Raw genomic sequence first — 19,503 nt, 5'->3', positions numbered from 1 at the left:
CCTGGGATACTGAGAAGTGTTTTATTTATGGTAAGCACTACTGAGCAACAGCCAAAACATCAGTGTGTTATCCATGTTATTCTCGTACTAAATCCAAGCGACAGCACTGTACCAGTTGCTAAGATGAACATGAACTCTATCCCAGTTGGAACCAGGACACTTATCAGGGGACTGTTTTGAGATTCTTGAAGAAAATCATGGCTGAAATCCCACAAGCAGCATGAGGTTTGGGCCATTGGGCCTTGGCCAGCAGAGGAGCTGAGCAAGCACAGCCCATGCAGCTGGAGTCTGCCAAGGAGTTTTGCTGCTCTTCATGGAGAGATAGGCCTCATAGCTGCTCTACGCAGCTGTATCTGGTTGGTCCCTAAAAAGTTAAATTAAAACTGGAAATCAACTGAAGGCAAATGCCATGCCAAGTGCAATCAACCCCTTATGTGTCTCTGGCTGCAGGACTTGGTCTGCCTGAACACACTGTACTGATGTGTCAGCTGGGCTTATATGGACTTATATATAGTCCAGATGATGTTGGTGTGTACAAAGTCAGGGTAACCTCACAGTGCAAGAATCTCAACTGCATTACTACTTTGCCTGCAGCAATCATTATCTCCTCTGTAAGTATATCTGTCATTGTTGTGGCTGAACATAATTACATAGCAATTTGTCAACACTTTGGAAAAAAATGTGTAGCTTGCAATAATGTGGCCTCACAGGCATTGAGGCACAGTGCCTTGGCTCCATTCTCCATGTGTTCTTGTCCATATAGCATGCTTGTCACAGGTATGGGGTTTTTCTTCCTCTTTGGCAGAATAAACAAAAGAACACACAACAAAACCTTTCCTTTTAACAAAGGGAAACAACTAAAGTCATGCACAACAGAAGTAAAAAAAAGTTGGTAAAAAGTAGGCAGGAATACCTATGCTTATGCATAATTTACAATAGGTTAACAAATGCTTTTAATCTCTGGGCATCTAATACATCCTGTCTTGAAAAACACCTATATGTGTGTCTATGTACACATATGTATATGACCTGGTAAAATTAGTTATGTTTTAACCTGTTTTTATGACGAAAGCCATCTGGGAGAAATACTAGGGACTTTATGGGCAGTCTGAACTATTCATTTCTTCCTTTGAGACAAGGTCTATAGATTATTTATCCATCCCCTTACAGTGTGAACACATTCTGTCGTTCATGATTGTATGAACATCCTTAGGGACTACATCATGCAGTTAGACCCCTCTTCTGTCGCCTTCCTTCTAGGCCTGGAGATAATATACTATGCAAACATCACCTCATACATAACTCACTCATTTAATTCCCTACAGTACAGTCACTTCTTGCCCTTCTTTGCACTTGCACATTTAAATAGCATCTTCAAACTATTGTTATGAGACTAGCCCACAAAAGAGCACACAGAAATTAGACCAATTTTTGGAGATGCTGTAGAGATGACTTTTCTTTGACCCATAACAGTGTTTTTCATGGTCTTCTGACAGCTCAGTCCTTTGAGAAAAAGAGGCTCGAAATGAAGCCATTCCTAAAAGAGAGCTGCAGTTTGTTGCTTTGTCTGGCATATTTCAGTTGTTTTCAGGGCTTTACTGAGCATCTTGGGTCACATGATTTCCTTTTGCTCAAGTGTATCAACAGCATATCAGCTCTGTTCTGGTGGTGTTGCATTCAGCATACAAATGGTGCAGGCAATGAATTTCAAAACAGAAATGCTGGGAGCTACAGAGAATACTCTCGGTTTTTGAAGCATTGTCACAGTGCTCCAACCTTGAACATCTACCAGAAACTGTTTAGGAAAGAAAGGTTATAATTATTAACAGCAAGAGTTTCTACTGTAAAACAAACAAAAAATAAAACGAAACCAAAACAAATGAACAAAAAACAAAACCCACCAAAAAAAAACCGTGAGAGAGCAAAATACAAAATACAAAACAAAATATTAATTCCTCCTCAGTGAACCCCCTGGAGAAATCAGCTATTTTCTTACAAGAGATACCACTTTGGAGGGAAGCATTCTCCACTTTTTTTCTCTGTTAAGTCCAATCTTAAGGCAGGAATCAGACAATACACCAATATGATGTGGAACTGAGACCTTTATTTTTTGCTCTTGCATTACTTATACAGTTTTTGCTAAGCATCTAAAAATAGAATATAAACTTATAGCTCTAGTTTATAACACTTATTTTCATTCTTCTCTAAACACGTTACTATCCTTATCTTAAAGCAAATTACTAGATGCTTGCAGACCTTTGTTTGATCCTTTTCTTGCTCAACAAGCAGGAATATTTATTACCTTGTTTTCTTTGGCAGTCTACTGTTAGGGTCAGCATGCTATGTAAAGAGGCTGCAAGCCAAACACACCTGCAAAAGCCTCAACACTGCCCCCTCTTTTTTCAAAACAGAATCAGCTATGGCTGATATATGACAAAATAAACAACGGATCAAACATGGCTCTACAAGTAATACAATGATAACAATCAATAAAATCTAACTAATTGTTTCAACATTTTCTTTTATCTAAAAGATAATTTTCTAAGATTCTAGCTATTCATATAAAGGACTATGATTAACAGTAATTTTTTCAGCATGATCCTTCATCGCAATCAGGAGACAAAGTAGATATATTTCTTTTAACTTTATTTGCTTTGAGAGATCTCAAAGTTTCGGCATTCAGTGTTAACATTGCCAAAGTACCTAAATAGCATGGACTTCCTTGAGCGTATTTCAGAATACCTTGCCATGCACGATCTCCACAATTAAGGTAAACTCTTGGGGGTAAAGCTTTTGGTGAGTTGTCTATGAAAAAATGAACATGAGAACTATTTCAGCTATAGGATCGACGTCGACACAAAAACGTTGCATCTGTTAATTCGGGTTGCTTTGGGGTAAGTTAAAGCATTTTACAACAAAGCAAATAATCAGAAGCCTTAGGTACCAGACCAATTAAATTATGCAGCAGTTGGTTTAATCTGAAGCCTCTCCCATGGCACCTGATTTTCAGCAACGGTACATCTTCTTAAAATTCTGGAAACACTCAAAAATAAGAAACCTATAAAAAACAAAATTGCAGAGATTGCAACAACCAATAGAGCTCTTGATGAAGTCAAGGGTGTCACAGACAGCATTCACTTCTATCCATAAGCAGGTGTTCATCAGCGTTCTGTCACAGCTGTTTCCGTTGTGGCTGTTTTCATATCTCTAGGAAAATAACTATACTTTGCAGTTTAAGCAAGTATTTCTAATAAAACATAAAATAATTTAAATTAAACAATATTTAAACCTAACAATAATTATTTATAACAAAAGGAAATAACAACTTTAAAAGAATATCTAAGTTAGAAAACTTAACTTAAAAATATTTTAAGCCTAAACATTATAAAACTTGACTATCTTTAATTCTATTAACACTTAATCTATATTAAATAAAAACATAACTTAATCTTATTCTGTTACTACAAAAAAAAGTAGCTAAAAGTTTGATAACACAAAATAACATGGATTCACTATAAAGATTATAAAAATGTAACAAATACATCACAATTCTATGTCATCTAGCTTTGAGAATAACCTACAATAACTGCAAATGTTACTAAAAATACTTATTCATAACAGGAATTTGCCTAGTATATGTTTAAATTGATAAGGATTTGAAAGTGCAGTTTTTTTAGAGAAAAACTCACAACAACACAGGATTTGGCAAGTCACCATTTAGCTTTAGTAGCACTTTTTAAAAGCACTAAGTCTAATTTTTAAACTAAAATTTAAAATTTAAATTTGTATATATGCAGTTATATGTGTTTTATATAACAAAAGGACTCACATTGAACTTTCTTTATTAAAATTGTGGAAAAAACAAGCAGATAGATAATATATACTCTAACTTAACTTTGTCTTGTACAGTAAAGTTCTCTTAACTAATTATTTTTTAAACCACAAATCTCTTCTGTAGATAACATTAATTGGAAGGTTTTGTTAGAGCTGTAAATCACACTATATTTTAACTTTAGGTTTTAAAACTAATTATTGCAAGGTAACTTCTGTTAAACACTTTTTCTCTTTTTTTTTTTTTTTTAACTTTCAAAGAATCACAATAACTTCTCTAGTAAAACTCTAAAAGTTGCAACTGCATAAGCTCATAATTACTTAAAACACAAAATTAACTCTAAAAGGGTATATAAAAACATATTGAAAACCCTATAAATCATGACTCTGTAACAAACTGGGTATTATCTCGGTGCTTTTTCTTAGAGAGGGAGAGGGGGTTGAACTGCCCACTCTGCTGCTGCTCTCTGCTGCTGCCGTCCTCTTATTTCTCTCTTTTCTTCTGGCGTGATTCGAGTCACAGTTCCATACTTAGAACAAAGATAATTATCAGCTTCTTCCACAGACCATTCCCTATCTTTCACATAATTCAAAAGGAGCTTGCGTTTGCTTAATGACAAAGATTGTGACGGCCTCGGAGATGGCTGTTTAGGTGTTAAAGGGGAAGGTCTCAGCACACTATCATTTAGATCTCTTAATTGACTTTTAATGTTCTTAAGTCCACTCACAATTGCATTGTGTGCCTTTTTATACGCTTGTTTTACAGTAGCAGATTTTGCATCTCGATCTAAACGTTGCATTTCTTGTAAAAGTTGTGTCATAACACTTGCTTGTTGTGATAGTAAAGTTTTTAATGTCTCTGACTCGGTCTGGGGATCAGGAGGGAGGAGGACTGCAGCTGGGTCAATTTCCATGGGCAGCGGAAGAGCAGAGGGTGGCACTGAGAGGTTTACAGGGGACAATATCTGCGGGGCTTGGGAATTGCCGTCCTATGGTGGAATCAAATCGTCATAGGGTCTCTTACGCGCTGGAGCAGCAACCATATGAGGGGTAGGAATATTTTTGTTACGCGGATCACAGTCATTTTCACTCCCTGGCTGCTTGTTACTCGACTTTTCAGCTGCTTTTCCTTCTGCAGCAGCGTAAATTCCCTTCACAGCTGCTTCAATCTCAGCCTCTGCACCCAACTGCTCTATCATTAATCTAGCTTGATGATACGTTTGTGCTAGAGCTTTAGCTTCTTTTGAGCCAGACTGTACAGCTAGCCACAAATCTTCTCCCACCCTTTTCCAGGCGGCATTAGTAAAAACATCGGGAGTCTCAGTGATTAATTTCTGCCGCTTTGCCCAAAATAATAAATCTGTCAGAAGCGTACAATCTAAAGGAGTCCCCGCTTTCTGACTCATCTGGAGCAAGGCTTCTATTGTAGCTTTCTCCACGGCTGATACAGCATTGCCCATCCCACCAATTTCCAGCTCAAAGGCTGCCGACTCACCGGTCGAGTTTTGTGGCCACACGCATCTCTCTCGGACGCCCGGTCGCAACTGCCATAGGATTCTTCTTCTTTTCAGCTTTAGACTTCTTTTCAGCCAGACTCTTCACACCCGGGATCAAAGCTCATCACGTCAGGGTCCCCAGATGCTAAGTCCAATCTTAAGGCAGGAATCAGACAGTACACCAATATGATGTGGAACTGAGACCTTTATTTTTTGCTCTTGCATTACTTATACAGTTTTTGCTAAGCATCTAAAAATAGAATATAAACTTATAGCTCTAGTTTATAACACTGTTTTCGTTCTTCTCTAAACATGTTACTATCCTTATCTTAAAGCAAATTACTAGATGCTTGCAGACCTTTGTTTGATCCTTTTCTTGCTCAACAAGCAGAAATATTTGTCACCTTGTTTTCTTTGGCAGTCTACTGTTAGGGTCAGCATGCTATGTAAAGAGGCTGCAAGCCTCAACATTTCTCAAATTAATTTTGTGTTCAATAAAAGCACGAATACATGATTACATTATGTTTCTTACATTTGCCAGTGCCTAACTATAGTTAGTCTGCTTCCAAAGCCTGTCAAGTTTACCTGTTTTCTCGGTTGTTAAATAGACTATTTTATGCAGTTTCTTCCCTCTGCACAATAATGTGTAGACTGGTGTGCATCACTCCAGTATTGTCATTAACAGCAGGCTGGAATGAGGCCATGATTTGCTGAATCAAACTCAGACCAGAGAATTGTCTTAATAAATGCCAACACTTTTCTGGGCAAATACCCCAAATAAAGCAAAGCAGGAAAAATTCCAGAAAAACATGTTTTCATTGAAAAGTATGTAATTTTCCAAGCATCAAATATTGTTTTTTTATTATTTTTTATTAATTATTAATTTTTTTAAACAGTGTGACTGGTTTCTATCCAGATGAAGCAACCCTCAGGAATCTAGGGTCTGTCATGAATATGTCATTGCTGTTGAAAGCCCAGCAATTATTATATGATTCACAGCGCAGGAGCAGATCCCACTTGCTGGCTGTCACATATAAGAGGCTATGCAAGTTTCTCCAGAAGTTTTTTTCTCCAAGTTTTTTCATAATTTGATTTTTTCCCCCCACAGGTTTAACACACACACTTCCCCCCACCATTCCCCACCCACCCCAAAAAAAAAAAAAAAAAGGAAGAAAAATATCTCCAAAGCCCCAGGGCTTCTGAATTCCTCAACATTGCAGAAAGAAATTTCTGCTCTCCAATACTGACTTCTTCAGAGAGCTCACAGTAAATATGAAATGCAGGTCTACACAATACAACACCCAGGGTAATCATGTAGTTTAAAATTAAATTTCTTTGGTGTCCCTACAAGCAGAAGAAAACCCCAGTATTAATTGAACAATGTTGCCTGCTTTTATGTATTTCTCGCATTTGTTTATCTTTTGGTGAAATACTATATTTTAAATATTTCACTGGAGTCATCAGCAACACTGTACCACCTCATATTAAATAAATTAAGCTCCTTGGAGATTAAATGCTGTGTTTAATGGCCTAGCTAGCATGGTTCTCTGAATATTCTGAGTGTCATTAAAACTCTTTCTGTGTAAAAAAATATGAAGATCCAGACCAGATCAATCAGTGCTACATCTGCAAAATTAGTGTAGTGTTGAATTCTGGTCCTCAAATAGTGCGATGCAGAGCAACTGCAGAAATTACTTATGAGGCAATTCCTCTGTATTAATTTAGATGACATACTCTGCCCGGCAAACATTATTTAGGCATTCTTCTGTCCATGTCACAAGTACAATCTGCTGAGTCAGCTTTTAGCTGGCTCTTGATTTCAATGCCATAAATTTCAGCACATGGTGATAAAATACGTACTTGCTCTTGCTGAGGAGTGCCAGAAGTTAAAGTTTTACATTTCTTTAAACCTGGACCTGAGTTTGATATTACAGCAGTGCCTGGAGGTAAAAGTAATCAATTGTTTCTGACCAAAGCTTTTCCATAAAAACAATTCTCCTTTTATATATATAAATTAACATGTATCTGTGTTAAAAAAAAAAAAAAAAATCAAAAGGTTTTAGACATGCCAAAAATTCAAGAGATATGAAAAATATGCCTTATAGTTCGGGTGAGTGGGCTGTACTGACAGGCCTATTTACAAAGAAAACTATGGTCTCTTTCTGTTTGAAAATCCAGACTTGCCTTAACCATTCCTTCAGCAGTAGCACCTATTTATACAATCACAGAATCACTTTGGTTGAAAAAGACCTCTAAACTATGAGTCCAACTGCTAACCTAGTACTGCTGTTACAAAACCTTGTCCTTCAGTACAATATCAACACCTCTTTTAAATATCTCTGTAGCTTAACCACTTTCCTGGGTAGCCTACTCCAATGCTTGGCAACAATTTCCATGAAGAATTCTTTCTTAATAGCCAATCTAAACCTGCCCCGGTGCAACTTGAAAACATTTCATCTTGTCCTGTTTGTTGTTACTTGGGAGAAGGTCACTTATACACATCAAATTCTAAAAGTAAAATTTTATTTTACTATTATCCTCAGTCTAATAGGAGCTTTTGTTGCTGTTTCTGCCATTTTAATACTTTTATTTGCTGGCCTCATGTGTGCTGTCATGCCATGCTGTGAGAGAGGTTTGCTTTCTCTTTGAGAAACCATGAACACTGCCTAAAGGCTCACAGACTTTTAATGGTAATAATGCCCAACATCCCCAGTTCCCTTTGTCCTACTTACATAGTTAGTATAAGCCTGTAAGCCAGACTCCAGGATGGACCAAATGATCCATTGAGGTCCCTTCCAACCCAGTTATTCTCATGTGATTCTTGTTTGCAAATATGAAAGTCCTACAAAGAAATGAAGTAACATATAAAACAACAGGTAGTGGTATAAAGAAGGGGAAGAAACCAGGGTAGTTTTAATCCTGAGACTAATTCCTCTGCCATTTGAGATGGTTAAGTATCTCACAAACATCACTAGGAAAATGTCCAGTTCCTAAGGTTCTTTTTATAAAGTGCACTAACATTGAGAGAAGTCTTCCTGAATGACAATCTTCCTCTCCTCACAAAATGTGCACAGATTTTTGATGACATTTCACAGAGGGACAGCCAGCCCGAGAAGAAGTGATAATTGGACTCTCTGCTCAACAGGGGTAGGGGAAAAGCTGAAAAGCAGGCATCTAGCCTAGCAATACCAATTATGACTGCAAGATGACTAATGAGATGGGTAATGAAGGTTATCGTGGCTTAAAATTTCACCTTTCCCAGAAATGAAAGGTTGATGGAGTTTGTTGCATTTATGTACTGAGAGACCGCCAGCTTTTTCACCACTCTTAACAGAAGTAACAGTGAACACCATTTCTTTCTGTCTTTAGCACACTTATATAGGGGTTTACAGGGTCTGCAGGCAAAGCAAGTTACCATTGGCTAATGCACATAGGTTTACATTTTTTCCTCCTACACACAAGGATATTGTTTTGCTTTACTATCTCTTCTGCAGGTAGGTTTCAAGGACTTTAGCCTTTTATATCACAACTTATTTCAAAGACTGGTTTGTGCAGACAGGCCTTTACTAATATATAAAATATAGCAACAATTCCCCCTTTCTCTTTTTGCACAAACCAGGCTTTGAATGTGACTCATTCTATACTCTTATGAAGACAAGATAACACACAACTTAGACTGTCACCCCAATTAACATTATAAGTAAAGTCCATCCTCCTTCTAGCACAAGAGATCTCAACCATCCAGTGATACCCCAGCTGGCAAACCAACTTCCAGTGGGGTCACTATCTTCTTTCAGGGCATGTAACCCATCCTGTAGCTGTTGTAGTTGTTCATGGATGGAAACTGAATGATCAGTAAGATCCAAGCAGCACATGCCTTCAAGCTTCTCACAACCATGTACTTGTGCTAAGAGCAAGAAATCAATTGCAGCTCAATTTTGTAATACTGCATGATGTACACTACTCACATCGGCTGAAAGTTCACTTAAAATTGTGGATGTTAAGTTCAATTCTTTCTTAGTCTAACAAGCGAGCCTTTTTAGAGTTGCTAAGCTTTAATTCATTCAGGCTTCGCTTTGACTGATGTTTTCTATTTTATCAGCTACATTCAGCAATTGGTGTAAGCTTGGGTGGAACAAAGTTAAGTTTCCCAAGATAACAGGGTCTTCTATGTGGATTAGCAAGAATCCCATTCCATGCTCTATCTCCACAGATTAGGAATATGGAACTAGGTAGTCGCTTTGGTAATTGTCCTGTTGTCGCTCCGATTGGGAACGGCTAGAAAGGAACGACCATGGACTCTCATGGGAGTCACGACACGAGAATTCCTAGTTTATTGCTTCAGCCCTGTCTTATAGACAGATACGTGGAAAAGTACAGAAAGGAAACTCTTATTGGTTAACAAAGTACTACACCACTATCATTGGTCAGGGGCACTCTGCCCCCCTTGACTGTCTCTTGCAAGGAGAAACAACAGGTTGCAAAACAACACCTGCAAGGCTGTTTTAGTATCTCTGAGAATTGTTTTAATTCCTTCTCATGAATTTCCCAGGCTAGGCTTCAGTCAGGCCTGAGAGCTATGTGGCCTGCAATAACTACAGGCACTCTGGCTCAGATTTAGCATCTATATCCTGTGGGATTGCACTGTGAGTAAAAAGCTTTACTTTCAGTGGCAGAACGAGATCAACTATAGGGTTGACTGCAGCCCATTGCTGCATTACTTTGTTAGAATGACTTTTGTTGGGGCTCAAACTTTATTCATCCACCTGAGGTATTGATGGAACCTAACAAATCTAATTCTTCTGGGGGCTCTATGGTAACATTAAGAACTTTGATAATTTTTGCTTGCCAGCAGGCTTCAAGTTGTCTTAATGTGAAGCCAACAGTGCGATTGCACTCTTGCAACATTGCTGATCGATTCAGTCGAGTCTCATTACTAATTAAACCTTTAAATGCTTGAGGATCCCATTCAGGAACTCCTATGAGACAGGTGCGAAAAGGATCTCCAGGGGTGGCTAGGCTCAAACACATTGACCTTTGGCCAGTTCAGTGTGCCAGAGTGACCCATATGTTCTGTTGGTTTTGGATGTTAGTTAGCAGACAGTTGGTCAGGACTATACACAACACAATTACCATAAGCATTTTGTTCCATGTAAATGACACCATGCCTGCAGACTCACAATTAAGGCATTAACGTTAAATGAACTTTCAAAGATGCTTACACTGCCTCATGAAGGGGGAATACTTATACTTCATACTAATATAACAATTACTATACAGGCTAAACTCTTTATCTTAAACTATTATCTAACTACTTTTAACACATATGCTCTGGTATATATGTAGTCTAAGCGTGAAAGCAATTTGCTGAAAGGGTAAACACACAACTACAATTTGCTTTATATACAGTTAGATGGAGTCTCTACACTTTTCTTAGATCTTCTACAGAATTTCTCTCACAAATGATGTATGAATTAACACAATGGCTATGATTTAACACGATTCAGTCCTGGAACGTTCACTGCTCCCGTGATGTCAGCTGGCAGCTGATCGGTGACTGAGGGCTTTGATGTTCAAGTTGTTCTTCAGATCCTTCTAAATCTTAAAACAGAAGATAACTAAAAAAAATTTGTAGAGACATAACATCATAATAACAACATAAAATTTCTGTTGGCAACTGTCTGTGTAGCGTTTAGACACAACTGTGTCCTGACAGGTCCACTTCTGATCCATGTCTGGAGTACCAAGGTTGTGTGGTGACTTCTCTGTTCACTGCATCTCATGTGTTCAGAGGCAGACAGTCTGGTCAGATGAACAGGTGACCTTTTTGAACCTGCCAACAAAACACAGGCACTTCTCTCCTTGAAGTTAATGAATTACACTAATCAAATGCTTTTAGGGCATCCATTTCCCCTGTTTTTTAAAAAAAAATAAAAATGAGATGTACTTCTGTCATACACATCAACATCAACACAAAACCATATACACAATGAATAAGAACCTATAACAGTTAAAAATCAATCAAATTATAAACATTATTAATTACATATGTAATATAAAATTACTACTAACTACTAAAACACTGCATCAGCATCATATAGTGTGCAAACAAACAAAAACAAAAAAAAAATCTGTGAAGGATTTGATAACCACCTCTGGAAATGATTCTCCAAGCTCACTTCAAAATTGATCCAGCTGTCATATTAATAGGGTCAAATTGCTGAGTCAAAAGGTGACTCAAATACTGATTTGGTACCGAAAACATCTGGATCTGTTGGCAAACATTCCATCCAGGGAAAGTCAAGGCTTGGCTAGGGCCTAGGCTTTAAACTAGAAAGATGCCTCTTAACATATTCCTAAAACAAGATTCCCAATAGTAGCAGCTATGAGATGCTTACAGCACAGCAAACTGTTGAAATGCATTTGTACAAAGCAAATGATCAGAAGACTTAGGTACCAGACCAATTAAACCATGCAGCAGTTGGTTTAATCTGAAGCCTCTCCTATGGCAGCTGATCCTCAGCAATGATACATCTTCTTAAAATTCTGGAAACACTGAAAATAAGAAACCTATAAAAAACAAAAACTGCAGAGATTGCAACAACCAATAGAGCTCTCGATGAAGTCAAGGGTGTCACAGACAGCATTCACTTCTATCCATAAGCAGGTGTTCATCAGTGTTCTGTCACAGCTGTTTCCGTTGTAGCTGTCTTCATATCTCTAGGAAAATAACTATACTTTGAAGTTTAGACAAGTGTCTCCTATAAAACATAAAACAATTTAAATTAAATAATATTTAAACCTAACAATAATTATTTACGACAAAAGGAAATAACAAACTTAACCTTAAATGAATATCTAAGTTATAAAACTTAACTTAAACACATTCAAGCCTAAACATAATAAAACTTGACTATTCTTAATTCTATTAACACTTAATCTATATTAAATAAAAACATAACTTAATCTTATCCTGTTACTATAAAAGGCAGCTAAAAATTTGATATATACTTTTTAAACACAATATAACAATAACATGGATTCACTATAAAGATTATAAAAATGTAACAAATACATCACAATTCTATGTCATCTAGCTTTGAGAATAACTCACAATTGCAAATGTTACTAAAAATACTTATTCATAACAGGAATTTGCCTAGTATATGTTTAAATTGGTAAGGATTTGAAAGTGCAGTTTTTCTAGAGAAAAACTCACAACAACACAGGACTTGGCAAGTTGCCATTCAGCTTTTGTAGCACTTTTCAGGAACATCAAGTCCAATTTTTACACTAAAATCCAAAATCAAAATTGGTATATATGCAGTTATATGTGTTTTATATAACAAAAAGATTGACATTGAAATTACCTTATTAAAATTGTGGAAAAAACAAGCAAATGGGTAATATATACTTTAACTTATACTTTGTCTTGTACAGTAAAGTTCTCTTAACTAATTATTTTTTAAACCACAAATCTCTTCTGTAGATAACATTAATTGGAAGGTTTTCTTAGAAGCTGTATATCACACCATATTTTAACCTTAGGTTCTAAAACCAATTATTGCAAGGTAACTTCTGTTAATATTCACCTTAAACACCTTTTTTTTGAAAAGGGGCCTTTTTAAACTTTCAAAGAATCACAATAATTTCTCTAGTAAAACTCTAAAAACTGCAACTGCATAGACTCATAATCACTTAAAACACTAAATTAACTCTAAAAGGGTATATAAAAACATTTTAAAAAACCAATAAATCATGACTTTTTAACAAACTGGGTATTATCCCAGTGCTTTTTCTTAGAGAGGGAGCGGGGGGGTGGACTGCCCGTCCTGCTGCTGCTCTCTGCTGCTGTTATCTTTCTTCACATTCTCCACATACTCTCACAGAGAGGAAAAACAGAGAGAAAAAAAACCTCACAAAGTTAACTTTAACAAATGCAGTTTTTTCTATCAATTTCTCTCTCATTGTTCACAGATAGAGGAAAAAGGGCATGATTTTTAGAAAAGCAGGCGATGTTACACGAAAAGTCTCTCACGGCCAGGTGCTGACAATGGTGACCATTGTAGCTTATCAACTTCTAATTACAGTGATGAATTTCGAACTAGATACCATATAGTTCATGATTTTTTGGCTATTTTCTCTCTTTGAAGCTGTCTGAGTCACTTGTTTCTGCTCAACTGCTCCTGTACTTGTTCAGCATGGCCTTGGAACTTTTCTTGCACTGATTCTGCCCTGGGGGTGCCTTTGTTCTCTGCGCACACCTCAGTGCTCCCCCATGTCCCCCTGGTTCGGGTGGAAACCAATCTAAATTTGGCTTCTTTTCTTCCAGGGTAGTAAGTTGGAACTTAAATAAGATTGTAGTGTTAATTTAAGAGTGTCCTGGGTTGCAGTATATTCTATCACCATCCTCATGTACTGTTGAAACCAGGTGAGGCAGTGCTCCCTGCCTCCCCCCCCCCCCCGGGCTACCTTCTGTTAATGGGCCCATCAATGCCCTGCCCCATGACTCATAGATAACTTCCCCCTGTATTGTCCCCTGTTAATGGGCCCACCACTGCCTTGCTGCATGACTCAGAGATAACTTCCTCCTGGACTGTTTTCTGTTAATGGCTCATCAAGGCCTTATCTCATGACTCACCATCCCATTGTGAGATGCTCCTCCCCGAGGGAGGAGCCAAGCATTCCATACTGGATATAAGCTGAGAATTCGAACACCACAGCAGCCCTTACCTACGGGACTTCCAGAGGACAGGAGCTACTGCTGGACTTTCAGCTGAAGACCAGACCCCCTTTCTTCCAGAGGATCACGCTTCAACAAGACCACCTCATCTGGACGACTACCATCACCCTAACAGGGTTCCAGGCTGTATTCTGACTCTGTCAGTGTTTTTGATATTATTGCATTTATTCTTTTTATCATTTTCCTATTAAATTATAATTCTGACTTGCGATCTCTCACTGGTTTGATTTCAAACTAGTACAAAGAGTGTCTCCAAAAGTGAAGTAAATAGTTCAGGACGTATCACGGTCTGCCGTTGCTGAACAGATTCTGTTTGTTTTTTCAGTGTTTGCTTTGGAATTTCTTTCTCATTATTTTCTTCTCAATGACTCTCCCTCCCTCTTTCCATGGGCAGCATAGATAGGAGTGCTTGCCCAGCAGTGGGAGGTAAAGGTGTCTGCTGCTGTGATGCAGGTAGAATTACGGGGCTCACAGCCTCAGCGTATCTTGCTTTTCTGTTTTTTAAGGCATTAATTACAATCCGCCAAGTTTGACTGAGAGACACAGTGTCCTTGCTCTTTTCCGTGATTGCTGTTTCCCAGATCAGATCCCTTATATCCATCCATTCCTCTACCGCAAAGAGAAGTGAGGGCACTACTAAATGCCCATGACAATTAGCATATAATGAGCATACCCAGGTCCTTATCCCTGGCTGCTTCGCCTTGTTTAACGAGAATACCAAGATGCAGTTTTTAGCTCCTGCAGACTCCACATCTATTTTTCCTACAGCCATGGCAGGGGGAGGGTAGTGACCCCTCTCTTACACCTCCACCTTTCGGACTCCCCCAGTGACTCACCCCCCTTTTTCTGCGGGCCACCTATCCAGTACCAATCCAAGGCAGCATCTATCCATGCTCAGATCCGCTCCACCAGCCTCGGTCCAAGGCTTCGTTCCACCATGCGTGGACCCGTCAAAGCTCCCCTGCCTGCAGGGCATCCGTCTTTGAAGCACCAGATATTGAGAGACTGCCAGCTTTTTCACCACTCTTCACAGAAGTAACAGTGAACACCATTTCTTTCTATCTTTAGCACAGTTATATAGGGTTTTACAGGGTCCGCGGGCTAAGCAAGTTACCATTGGCTAATGCACATAGGTTTACATTTTTTCTCCAGTACACAAGGGTATTGTTTTGCTTTACTCTCTCTTCTGCAGGAAGGTTTCAAGGACTTTAGCCTTTTATATCACAACTTATTTCAAAGACTGGTTTGTGCAGACAGATCTTTACTAATATATAAAGTATAGCAACATTTATGTTCTAATTCCTCCTATATAAGAGAGACGAGGTGGCATTTAGAATTTATTCCATTGATTTTCTCTATTTTTTTTCAAGTTTTATTTATTTACATTCCAGTAACAGAATTCTTCTTTCATAGAAGCCACGTAAATTATCTTTCCAGAGTTTTACATTCCTTTCTTCCCTCTCCTTTTTCCTGATCTTTTTTTTTAATAACTCAAAAGCCAATTTTGCAAAGTTTAACTGTAACAGCAGTGCAAGACACAAACATTCTGTTGCTTAATCTGGTTTATCACTTATGCTAAACAAAAATTTAGCCCTCAGAACAGAGATTGCATGAAGGAAATAAATAGTGGCTCTGTACAGCATGTTAAAAGCTTTGCCTTCTGGACCATTGTTTTGTCCAATATTATGTATCTAAGTCACATCTGAAAAAGCACTTAAGCACATACCAGTTTATAGGAGGCAGATGCAGTTTGCTAACTAGGAATGCACTACTCAGCTGAGGGCTGCATTTGCAAATTGCATATTTATCTGTAAATCTGAGCAAGTATTTTAAGAGAAACTGTCTGAATAGTACACATGTGCAGAACCTGCCATAGCACCAAAAAGGAAAGATACAGTAGGGTGATGATAATCACTATTATTAATACTTTTATCAATAGGAATTGTAAGTAGTAATAATATATTCCAGAGTTTTGATTGTAAAGGACTTTTTTTCTGACATTAAGTGTTTCACTTAGTTTGCATTATATTTCACTATATATAAGGCAGTATTTCAAGAAGGAAAGCAGGCTTAAAGCACGTTTCACAGAGCTCTAAACATCAGCATATTTCAACAGGCTCATGCAATCAAAAATTTGCAGAGTACTCCAAGGTGGAACTGCAAGATATTATGCCAGGAGGTCTCCTGTTCCCTGTTGAATTCATGAGCAACCCTTGCAGCAGTACTGACTGTGCTCAGTCTGACACTAGGAGCCTTTCCAAGTGGAGTTGGAGTATTGGAAAAGCAAAATATTTTACACTCAGCTTTAGACTTTTCATCCATTGACAATTATCGTCGTGAATAAATAACTTCCAAAGAATTTTGCATCTGTGCCAGGCTCTCCTGAAAAGGGAGGTTCCTGTTTCCTGCTTTACAAGCTTCACAATAAACAAGTTTGTTTCCCTCTGTTGAGAAGACAGCTTCCAAGACTAAAATATCTACTGCATTTGACAACTATATTAATTCAATCTTATTGCACAGCAGGATACTTGCACCCATGGAAATGGACTGAGATTGGCAGGGAATCTGAATTCTTTATTCAAAGAAAGGATCTGGTTAAAGTTTCTTGAATACACAGTATTTCCGTATATGGCAATTCTCACTAAGTGACTTATTAATCATTGCATGTCAGCAACACACTTTCTTAATGTCCCTATGTAGGGTTATCACTGCTGTTCACTTGTTTGTCAACTTGTGGCACGTTTGTCTACAGGTTAACTCTCTGAGGTGTGGCGCCTCCTCCCCCCAACAAGGTCAGGTGGAGACAAGCTGCTCTGTGCTGCCATGTGCTTCTCTGTGCTGTCATGCACTTCTGCAGGTGAGTCCCACAGCTGTAACTCACTTCTGTGGTATCTCTTCCCACAGGAATTCTGAGATTGACCATAGGGAGTGGTCAATTGACACCTCCTGAGTCACTAAGAAACGTTGAGGTTTTGCATATTGGGTCAAGTATTCCATTTCCACCAGTCTTCTTTTGCTGAAGTAAGAAACCATGACAAATGTGATCAGTTTTTAATTCACAGTGAAACAGTGAATGGAGGGGACCAGTAGCCTTTACTAGGTGTCTCAGAGTCTTCAGATCTCTGGACAAGATGTCTAACTCTCAGTTTGAAAGGGGTTTAAATGTTTTCAGTTGACTATTCTGAATTATTTTCAGTTGAATGACAGATATTCTGTTTAATGACTTGAATTTATAGGCCATCTGTTAATAACTTCATCTGAATATAGAGTGCAAATAATAATGGTAAAGACAGAGAGTAAGCTTATGGCAAAATACCTTCTGAAAAATTGAGTTCAGCATATGCTACTATAAAGGAATAGATAATAAAAGGAACTAGTCTATGATATCTTTACAGAGGAAAAATAACACAGCAGGGTTATTTCTTATGGCCTTCTTCACTCTTCTTTTTGTGATTGTTCAGTGACTTAATGCATTTCAGAGGAGAAGTGCAGTGATGCCTCCTTCCCTTTAGTCAGTACTAAAAAAAAAATGTTTCAAATTCACCATGAGTGTAGTGCTTTGCCTGTACAATTTTTTCTCCTGGGACTAGCAGCAACAGAAGGCACAGTCCTGATCCATGCATTGTCAATGGGAAATGGGGAGTATTTGCCTCATATGAGAGAAAGATGTAAACCCGCATGTGGGATGAGATTTTGTCTCTATTCCACACCTCCAGGAGCTATTTCTGTTTTCACTTGAGGAAGAGAAGCCAAAAACCACTGGCAGATACATTGGAGAAAGGGAGGTTTCTCACAGCCCTTCCCTCCCTAGTCCCCTCCACTTATGGGCATTACCTAACACACCTGAAAAAATCCTAGAATAGTTTCGGTTGGAAGGGGACTTTATAGGTCATCTAGTCCAGCTCCTCTACAACAAATGGGGACATCTTTAACAATATCAGATTGCTCAGCTCTCTGTCCAAGCAGGCTTTGAATGTTTCCAGGGATAGGGCATCTACCACCTCTCTGGTGGTGTTTTACCACTCTTATCTCTAATCTAAACAGAACCTGTTTTAATTTAAAACCATTACTCCTTGTCCTATTATTATAGGCCCTACTAATATGTATCATAATGTAAATCACATTGTTTTGGAAAAATAAAAATTTGCTGTGATCATTCAACTAAGTAGTGGCCATAGGTGGTGGTGTCCTTCATTATTAATAGAACTAATCAAACCTTCTTAAGAGCAGCAGTTTTTCTCATTCTGGAGAAAGTCTTCAAAGTCTGTCCCATCTTTCTTACAAGTTCCTTGTAAATACTGAAATGCTGCAATTATGCTGCATTTCTATGCATCTCTTATGCTGAACAACCTGACTTGGCTTATCCTCACAGGTGAGGTGCTACATTCCCCTATCTATTTTTTTGCAGAAAAGAACAGAGAAACCTTCTTCCTAACGATGACTTATTGCAGTTGATATTTATCCAGGGTCTAGGCCTCACACCTTTCTCCTTCATCAGCATCCTTGGTCTTATTTTGGAAACAAAGCATTTCGCTTGTACTACACTTTCTGACTTGCAGATGGAACTTTGCAGGTGAACTGAGAAAAGTCTCTGTTACTCACTGAATTGTTCTTCCCATAGGTATATTGCAGTTCAGACACCCAAGTCTGCCACAAGTACAGTATTAGGAACTGAGGAACCAAGAGAGTAATTCCAAAACATCACCCAGGCACCTCTGCTACACAAATATGTGGATATCTGTGTGTTTGCATGCACATGTGGGAGAGTGCATGCATCTCCCAACTGCTAAACTATACTTTTTTCATTACTTCAGAGACAAATGAAATTGCCCCCCAAAAATAATGGAAGTCAAAATTATCTTCTAAGTGGATCAATACAAGCTTAACTGAAATAGATATGGGAGTTTATTAGACCTGATGTAATAAAAAGCTAGTAAGATCACTTCCAAATCATGCATATAAGACTAAATTTTCAGCACAGATTTATTGTATTGCTAGGGATTAATGGGAACTTTTAGTAACTGATCAGGGCTGCAAAGCATTGTTTTTCTAACAGTAGATGTTCCTCCTACTGCTTGCATGTTTTTAATGCTGCTTTTCTTTTGATCAGAATACTAGATTCTCTCTGAAGTGCTTATTTGCTTCAGAAAATAAACCATCATTTCATTGTCTGCAGCATTTTGAACTGAATGGGACCAGTGAAAAAGAGTATGGGAGTAAAAATCCCTTCTGGCCATGACTGCAAAGTATTCCTCTTGGACCCCATGTTGCTCCCTCTGCCTGCATTTATCACAAAAAGGTTTGGATGAAGTGAAGCAGCCTCAGGATAAGGGATGGAGAGTCCCCAGCAATACTGCAGGAGTGGGAAGATCTGAACTGAAGGCTCCCATCACTGGTACTGACCACTGTGTATTTCACTTTCAAATTTTTGTG

At 38.2% G+C, this 19,503-nt stretch overlaps 1 protein-coding gene and 1 long non-coding RNA gene across 2 annotated transcripts in view; one reads left to right on the top strand and one right to left on the bottom strand.

Moving 5' to 3' along the window:
• Positions 1 to 8,679: 8,679 nt before the first annotated feature.
• LOC147653245 (uncharacterized) lies at positions 8,680 to 15,139 on the bottom strand. Its single transcript, XR_015287165.1, has 2 exons — positions 14,907 to 15,139; positions 8,680 to 12,088 (listed from the first exon to the last, which is right to left on the bottom strand). It is a non-coding gene; the product is annotated as an uncharacterized LOC147653245 (long non-coding RNA).
• Positions 10,864 to 19,503, top strand: part of LOC147653243 (uncharacterized) — a 201,142-nt gene continuing 192,502 nt past the window's right edge. The window contains exons 1-2 of the mRNA XM_086890279.1: positions 10,864 to 13,704; positions 14,318 to 15,393. The gene's annotated coding sequence lies outside the window, so the exon portion shown is untranslated. The remainder of the gene's footprint in view (positions 13,705 to 14,317; positions 15,394 to 19,503) is intronic.

The sequence above is a fragment of the Cyanistes caeruleus genome, chromosome 5 (genome assembly GCF_971803275.1).
Source record: "Cyanistes caeruleus chromosome 5, bCyaCae1.hap1.1, whole genome shotgun sequence".
Lineage (NCBI taxonomy): Eukaryota > Metazoa > Chordata > Aves > Passeriformes > Paridae > Cyanistes > Cyanistes caeruleus.
The sequence above is the reverse complement of the archived record's forward strand: the minus strand, read 5'-3'. Positions and strand labels throughout refer to the sequence as shown.